Below are 8548 nucleotides of genomic sequence, written 5' to 3'. Positions count from 1 at the left end.
CAAGCCTGGGAAACCAGAAGAGACTGCTCTCCGCACACACATCTCGGACGCCAGAGGAAAAAGCCAAAGACCATCTGGAACCCTGGTGCACTGAAGCTCCCGGAAGGGGCGGCACAGGTCTTCCTGGTTGCTGCCGCTGCAGAGAGCCCCTGGGCAGCACCCCACGAGCGAACCTGAGCCTCAGGACCACAGGTAAGACCAAATTTTCTGCTGCAAGAAAGCTGCCTGGTGAGCTTGGGACACACGGAAGCAGAATTTCTCTAGGACCGGGCACGTTCTGTGTTTACCGGAAGTCCCACACCCGCGGATCCCGGCCCGCAGCAGCTCTCTGCTCCCAGACCCGGTGAGAGAGAGACCCAACCGCCTGCTCAGGTGGGCACTCCTGAGGCTGCAGAGCGGAAGAGACCACCAACTCTGCTCACCCCTGCCCACATCCCTGGCCCAAGAGGAAACTATATAAGGCCTCTGGGCTCCCGTGGGGGAGGGCCCAGGAGCGGCAGGACCCCTGCCTGAGACACCGCCCAGAACCTGAAAGAAACAGACCGGATAAACAGTTCTCTGCACCCAAATCCCGTGGGAGGGAGAGCTAAACCTTCAGAGAGGCAGACAAGCCTGGGAAACCAGAAGAGACTGCTCCCTGCACACACATCTCGGACGCCAGAGGAAAAAGCCAAAGACCATCTGGAACCCTGGTGCACTGAAGCTCCCGGAAGGGGCGGCACAGGTCTTCCTGGTTGCTGCCGCTGCAGAGAGCCCGTGGGCAGCACCCCACGAGCGAACTTGAGCCTCGGGACCACAGGTAAGACCAAATTTTCTGCTGCAAGAAAGCTGCCTGGTGAATTCAAGACACAGGCCCACAGGAACAGCTGAAGACCTGTAGAGAGGAAAAACTACACGCCCGAAAGCAGAACACTCTGTCCCCATAACTGACTGAAAGAGAGGAAAACAGGTCTACAGCACTCCTGACACACAGGCTTATAGGACAGTCTAGCCACTGTCAGAAATAGCAGAACAAAGTAACACTAGAGATAATCTGATGGCGAGAGGCAAGCGCAGGAACACAAGCAACAGAAACCAAGACTACATGGCATCATCGGAGCCCAATTCTCCCACCAAAGCAAACACGGAATATCCAAACACACCACAAAAGCAAGATCTAGTTTCAAAATCATATTTGATCATGATGCTGGAGGACTTCAAGAAAGACATGAAGAACTCCCTTAGAGAACAAGTAGAAGCCTACAGAGAGGAATCGCAAAAATGCCTGAAAGAATCTCAAAAATCCATGAAACAATTCCAGGAAAACATAAATAAAAAAGTAGAAGCCCATAGAGAGGAGACACAAAAATCCCTGAAAGAATTCCAGGAAAACACAATCAAACAGTTGAAGGAATTAAAAATGGAAATAGAAGCAATCAAGAAAGAACACATGGAAACAACCCTGGATATAGAAAACCAAAAGAAGAGACAAGGAGCTGTAGATACAAGCTTCACCAACAGAATACAAGAGATGGAAGAGAGAATCTCAGGAGCAGAAGATTCCATAGAAATCATTGACTCAACTGTCAAAGATAATGTAAAGCAGAAAAAGCTACTGGTCCAAAACATACAGGAAATCCAGGAGTCAATGAGAAGATCAAACCTAAGGATAATAGGTATAGAAGAGAGTGAAGACTCCCAGCTCAAAGGACCAGTAAATATCTTCAACAAAATCATAGAAGAAAACTTCCCAAACCTAAAAAAAGAGATACCCATAGACATACAAGAAGCCTACAGAACTCCAAATAGATTGGACCAGAAAAGAAACACCTCCCGTCACATAATTGTCAAAACACCAAACGCACAAAATAAAGAAAGAATATTAAAAGCAGTAAGGGAAAAAGGTCAAGTAACATATAAAGGCAGACCTATCAGAATCACACCAGACTTCTCGCCAGAAACTATGAAGGCCAGAAGATCCTGGACTGATGTCATACAGACCCTAAGAGAACACAAATGCCAGCCCAGGTTACTGTATCCAGCAAAACTCTCAATTAACATTGATGGAGAAACCAAGATATTCCATAACAAAACCAAATTTACACAATATCTTTCCACAAATCCAGCACTACAAAGGATAATAAATGGTAAAGCCCAACATAAGGAGGCAAGCTATACCCTAGAAGAAGCAAGAAACTAATCGTCTTGGAAACAAAACAAAGAGAATGAAAGCACACAACCATAACCTCACATCCAAATATGAATATAAAGGGAAACAATAATCACTATTCCTTAATATCTCTCAATATGAATGGCCTCAACTCCCCAATAAAAAGACATAGATTAACAAACTGGATACGCAACGAGGACCCTGCATTCTGCTGCCTACAGGAAACACACCTCAGAGACAAAGACAGACACTACCTCAGAGTGAAAGGCTGGAAAACAACTTTCCAAGCAAATGGTCAGAAGAAGCAAGCTGGAGTAGCCATTCTAATATCAAATAAAATCAACTTTCAACTAAAAGTCATCAAAAAAGATAAGGAAGGACACTTCATATTCATCAAAGGAAAAATCCACCAAGATGAACTCTCAATCCTAAATATCTATGCCCCAAATACAAGGGCACCTAAATACGTAAAAGAAACCTTACTAAAGCTCAAAACACACATTGCACCTCACACAATAATAGTGGGAGATTTCAACACCCCACTCTCATCAATGGACAGATCATGGAAACAGAAATTAAACAGTGATGTCGACAGACTAAGAGAAGTCATGAGCCAAATGGACTTAACGGATATTTATAGAACATTCTATCCTAAAGCAAAAGGATATACCTTCTTCTCAGCTCCTCATGGTACTTTCTCCAAAATTGACCATATAATTGGTCAAAAAACGGGCCTCAACAGGTACAGAAAGATAGAAATAATCCCATGCGTGCTATCGGACCACCACGGCCTAAAACTGGTCTTCAATAACAATAAGGGAAGAATGCCCACATATACGTGGAAATTGAACAATGCTCTACTCAATGATAACCTGGTCAAGGAAGAAATAAAGAAAGAAATTAAAAACTTTTTAGAATTTAATGAAAATGAAGATACAACATACTCAAACTTATGGGACACAATGAAAGCTGTGCTAAGAGGAAAACTCACAGCGCTGAGTGCCTGCAGAAAGAAACAGGAAAGAGCATATGTCAGCAGCTTGACAGCACACCTAAAAGCTCTAGAACAAAAAGAAGCAAATACACCCAGGAGGAGTAGAAGGCAGGAAATAATCAAACTCAGAGCTGAAATCAACCAAGTAGAAACAAAAAGGACCATAGAAAGAATCAACAGAACCAAAAGTTGGTTCTTTGAGAAAATCAACAAGATAGATAAACCTTAGCCAGACTAACGAGAGGACACAGAGAGTGCGTCCAAATTAACAAAATCAGAAATGAAAAGGGAGACATAACTACAGATTCAGAGGAAATTCAAAAAATCATCAGATCTTACTATTAAAAACCTATATTCAACAAAACTTGAAAATCTTCAGGAAATGGACAATTTCCTAGACAGATACCAGGTATCGAAGTTAAATCAGGAACAGATAAACCAGTTAAACAACCCCATAACTCCTAAGGAAATAGAAGCAGTCATTAAAGGTCTCCCAACCAAAAAGAGCCCAGGTCCAGACGGGTTTAGTGCAGAATTCTATGAAACCTTCATAGAAGACCTCATACCAATATTATCCAAACTATTCCACAAAATTGAAACAGATGGAGCCCTACCGAATTCCTTCTACGAAGCTACAATTACTCTTATACCTAAACCACACAAAGACCCAACAAAGAAAGAGAACTTCAGACCAATTTCCCTTATGAATATCGACGCAAAAATACTCAATAAAATTCTGGCAAACCGAATTCAAGAGCACATCAAAACAATCATCCACCATGATCAAGTAGGCTTCATCCCAGGCATGCAGGGATGGTTTAATATACGGAAAACCATCAACGTGATCCATTATATAAACAAACTGAAAGAACAGAACCACATGATCATTTCATTAGATGCTGAGAAAGCATTTGACAAAATTCAACACCCCTTCATGATAAAAGTCCTGGAAAGAATAGGAATTCAAGGCCCATACCTAAACATAGTAAAAGCCATATACAGCAAACCAGTTGCTAACATTAAACTAAATGGAGAGAAACTTGAAGCAATCCCACTAAAATCAGGGACTAGACAAGGCTGCCCACTCTCTCCCTACTTATTCAATATAGTTCTTGAAGTTCTAGCCAGAGCAATCAGACAACAAAAGGAGATCAAGGGGATACAGATCGGAAAAGAAGAGGTCAAAATATCACTATTTGCAGATGACATGATAGTATATTTAAGTGATCCCAAAAGTTCCACCAGAGAACTACTAAAGCTGATAAACAACTTCAGCAAAGTGGCTGGGTATAAAATTAACTCAAATAAATCAGTTGCCTTCCTCTATACAAAAGAGAAACAAGCCGAGAAAGAAATTAGGGAAACGACACCCTTCATAATAGACCCAAATAATATAAAGTACCTCGGTGTGACTTTAACCAAGCAAGTAAAAGATCTGTACAATAAGAACTTCAAGACACTGAGGAAAGAAATTGAAGAAGACCTCAGAAGATGGAAAGATCTCCCATGCTCATGGATTGGCAGGATTAATATAGTAAAAATGGCCATTTTACCAAAAGCAATCTACAGATTCAATGCAATCCCCATCAAAATACCAATCCAATTCTTCAAAGAGTTAGACAGAACAATTTGCAAATTCATCTGGAATAACAAAAAACCCAGGATAGCTAAAGCTATCCTCAACAATAAAAGGACTTCAGGGGGAATCACTATCCCTGAACTCAAGCAGTATTACAGAGCAATAGTGATAAAAACTGCATGGTATTGGTACAGAGACAGACAGATAGACCAATGGAATAGAATTGAAGACCCAGAAATGAACCCACACACCTATGGTCACTTGATTTTTGACAAAGGAGCCAAAACCATCCAATGGAAAAAAGATAGCATTTTCAGCAAATGGTGCTGGTTCAACTGGAGGTCAACATGTAGAAGAATGCAGATCGATCCATGCTTATCACCCTGTACAAAGCTTAAGTCCAAGTGGATCAAGGACCTCCACATCAAACCAGACACACTCAAACTAATAGAAGAAAAACTAGGGAAGCATCTGGAACACATGGGCACTGGAAAAAATTTCCTGAACAAAACACCAATGGCTTATGCTCTAAGATCAAGAATCGACAAATGGGCCGCAGCAGCTCTCTGCTCCCAGACCCGGTGAGAGAGAGACCCAACCGCCTGGTCAGGTGGGCACTCCTGAGGCTGCAGAACGGAAGAGACCACCAACACTGCTCACCCCTGCCCACATCCCTGGCCCAAGAGGAAACTGTATAAGGCCTCTGGGCTCCCGTGGGGGAGGGCCCAGGAGCGGCAGGACCCCTGTGCCTGAGACACCGCCGGAACCTGAGGGAAACAGACCGGATAAACAGTTCTCTGCACCCAAATCCCGTGGGAGGGAGAGCTAAACCTTCAGAGAGGCAGACAAGCCTGGGAAACCAGAAGAGACTGCTCTCCGCACACACATCTCGGACGCCAGAGGAAAAAGCCAAAGACCATCTGGAACCCTGGTGCACTGAAGCTCCCGGAAGGGGCGGCACAGGTCTTCCTGGTTGCTGCCGCTGCAGAGAGCCCCTGGGCAGCACCCCACGAGCGAACCTGAGCCTCAGGACCACAGGTAAGACCAAATTTTCTGCTGCAAGAAAGCTGCCTGGTGAGCTTGGGACACACGGAAGCAGAATTTCTCTAGGACCGGGCACGTTCTGTGTTTACCGGAAGTCCCACACCCGCGGATCCCGGCCCGCAGCAGCTCTCTGCTCCCAGACCCGGTGAGAGAGAGACCCAACCGCCTGCTCAGGTGGGCACTCCTGAGGCTGCAGAGCGGAAGAGACCACCAACTCTGCTCACCCCTGCCCACATCCCTGGCCCAAGAGGAAACTATATAAGGCCTCTGGGCTCCCGTGGGGGAGGGCCCAGGAGCGGCAGGACCCCTGCCTGAGACACCGCCCAGAACCTGAAAGAAACAGACCGGATAAACAGTTCTCTGCACCCAAATCCCGTGGGAGGGAGAGCTAAACCTTCAGAGAGGCAGACAAGCCTGGGAAACCAGAAGAGACTGCTCCCTGCACACACATCTCGGACGCCAGAGGAAAAAGCCAAAGACCATCTGGAACCCTGGTGCACTGAAGCTCCCGGAAGGGGCGGCACAGGTCTTCCTGGTTGCTGCCGCTGCAGAGAGCCCGTGGGCAGCACCCCACGAGCGAACTTGAGCCTCGGGACCACAGGTAAGACCAAATTTTCTGCTGCAAGAAAGCTGCCTGGTGAATTCAAGACACAGGCCCACAGGAACAGCTGAAGACCTGTAGAGAGGAAAAACTACACGCCCGAAAGCAGAACACTCTGTCCCCATAACTGACTGAAAGAGAGGAAAACAGGTCTACAGCACTCCTGACACACAGGCTTATAGGACAGTCTAGCCACTGTCAGAAATAGCAGAACAAAGTAACACTAGAGATAATCTGATGGCGAGAGGCAAGCGCAGGAACACAAGCAACAGAAACCAAGACTACATGGCATCATCGGAGCCCAATTCTCCCACCAAAGCAAACACGGAATATCCAAACACACCACAAAAGCAAGATCTAGTTTCAAAATCATATTTGATCATGATGCTGGAGGACTTCAAGAAAGACATGAAGAACTCCCTTAGAGAACAAGTAGAAGCCTACAGAGAGGAATCGCAAAAATGCCTGAAAGAATCTCAAAAATCCATGAAACAATTCCAGGAAAACATAAATAAAAAAGTAGAAGCCCATAGAGAGGAGACACAAAAATCCCTGAAAGAATTCCAGGAAAACACAATCAAACAGTTGAAGGAATTAAAAATGGAAATAGAAGCAATCAAGAAAGAACACATGGAAACAACCCTGGATATAGAAAACCAAAAGAAGAGACAAGGAGCTGTAGATACAAGCTTCACCAACAGAATACAAGAGATGGAAGAGAGAATCTCAGGAGCAGAAGATTCCATAGAAATCATTGACTCAACTGTCAAAGATAATGTAAAGCAGAAAAAGCTACTGGTCCAAAACATACAGGAAATCCAGGAGTCAATGAGAAGATCAAACCTAAGGATAATAGGTATAGAAGAGAGTGAAGACTCCCAGCTCAAAGGACCAGTAAATATCTTCAACAAAATCATAGAAGAAAACTTCCCAAACCTAAAAAAAGAGATACCCATAGACATACAAGAAGCCTACAGAACTCCAAATAGATTGGACCAGAAAAGAAACACCTCCCGTCACATAATTGTCAAAACACCAAACGCACAAAATAAAGAAAGAATATTAAAAGCAGTAAGGGAAAAAGGTCAAGTAACATATAAAGGCAGACCTATCAGAATCACACCAGACTTCTCGCCAGAAACTATGAAGGCCAGAAGATCCTGGACTGATGTCATACAGACCCTAAGAGAACACAAATGCCAGCCCAGGTTACTGTATCCAGCAAAACTCTCAATTAACATTGATGGAGAAACCAAGATATTCCATAACAAAACCAAATTTACACAATATCTTTCCACAAATCCAGCACTACAAAGGATAATAAATGGTAAAGCCCAACATAAGGAGGCAAGCTATACCCTAGAAGAAGCAAGAAACTAATCGTCTTGGAAACAAAACAAAGAGAATGAAAGCACACAACCATAACCTCACATCCAAATATGAATATAAAGGGAAACAATAATCACTATTCCTTAATATCTCTCAATATGAATGGCCTCAACTCCCCAATAAAAAGACATAGATTAACAAACTGGATACGCAACGAGGACCCTGCATTCTGCTGCCTACAGGAAACACACCTCAGAGACAAAGACAGACACTACCTCAGAGTGAAAGGCTGGAAAACAACTTTCCAAGCAAATGGTCAGAAGAAGCAAGCTGGAGTAGCCATTCTAATATCAAATAAAATCAACTTTCAACTAAAAGTCATCAAAAAAGATAAGGAAGGACACTTCATATTCATCAAAGGAAAAATCCACCAAGATGAACTCTCAATCCTAAATATCTATGCCCCAAATACAAGGGCACCTAAATACGTAAAAGAAACCTTACTAAAGCTCAAAACACACATTGCACCTCACACAATAATAGTGGGAGATTTCAACACCCCACTCTCATCAATGGACAGATCATGGAAACAGAAATTAAACAGTGATGTCGACAGACTAAGAGAAGTCATGAGCCAAATGGACTTAACGGATATTTATAGAACATTCTATCCTAAAGCAAAAGGATATACCTTCTTCTCAGCTCCTCATGGTACTTTCTCCAAAATTGACCATATAATTGGTCAAAAAACGGGCCTCAACAGGTACAGAAAGATAGAAATAATCCCATGCGTGCTATCGGACCACCACGGCCTAAAACTGGTCTTCAATAACAATAAGGGAAGAATGCCCA

Source organism: Rattus norvegicus, chromosome 1, assembly GCF_036323735.1.
Source record: "Rattus norvegicus strain BN/NHsdMcwi chromosome 1, GRCr8, whole genome shotgun sequence".
In the NCBI taxonomy this organism is placed as follows: domain Eukaryota; kingdom Metazoa; phylum Chordata; class Mammalia; order Rodentia; family Muridae; genus Rattus; species Rattus norvegicus.
The sequence above is the reverse complement of the archived record's forward strand: the minus strand, read 5'-3'. Positions refer to the sequence as shown.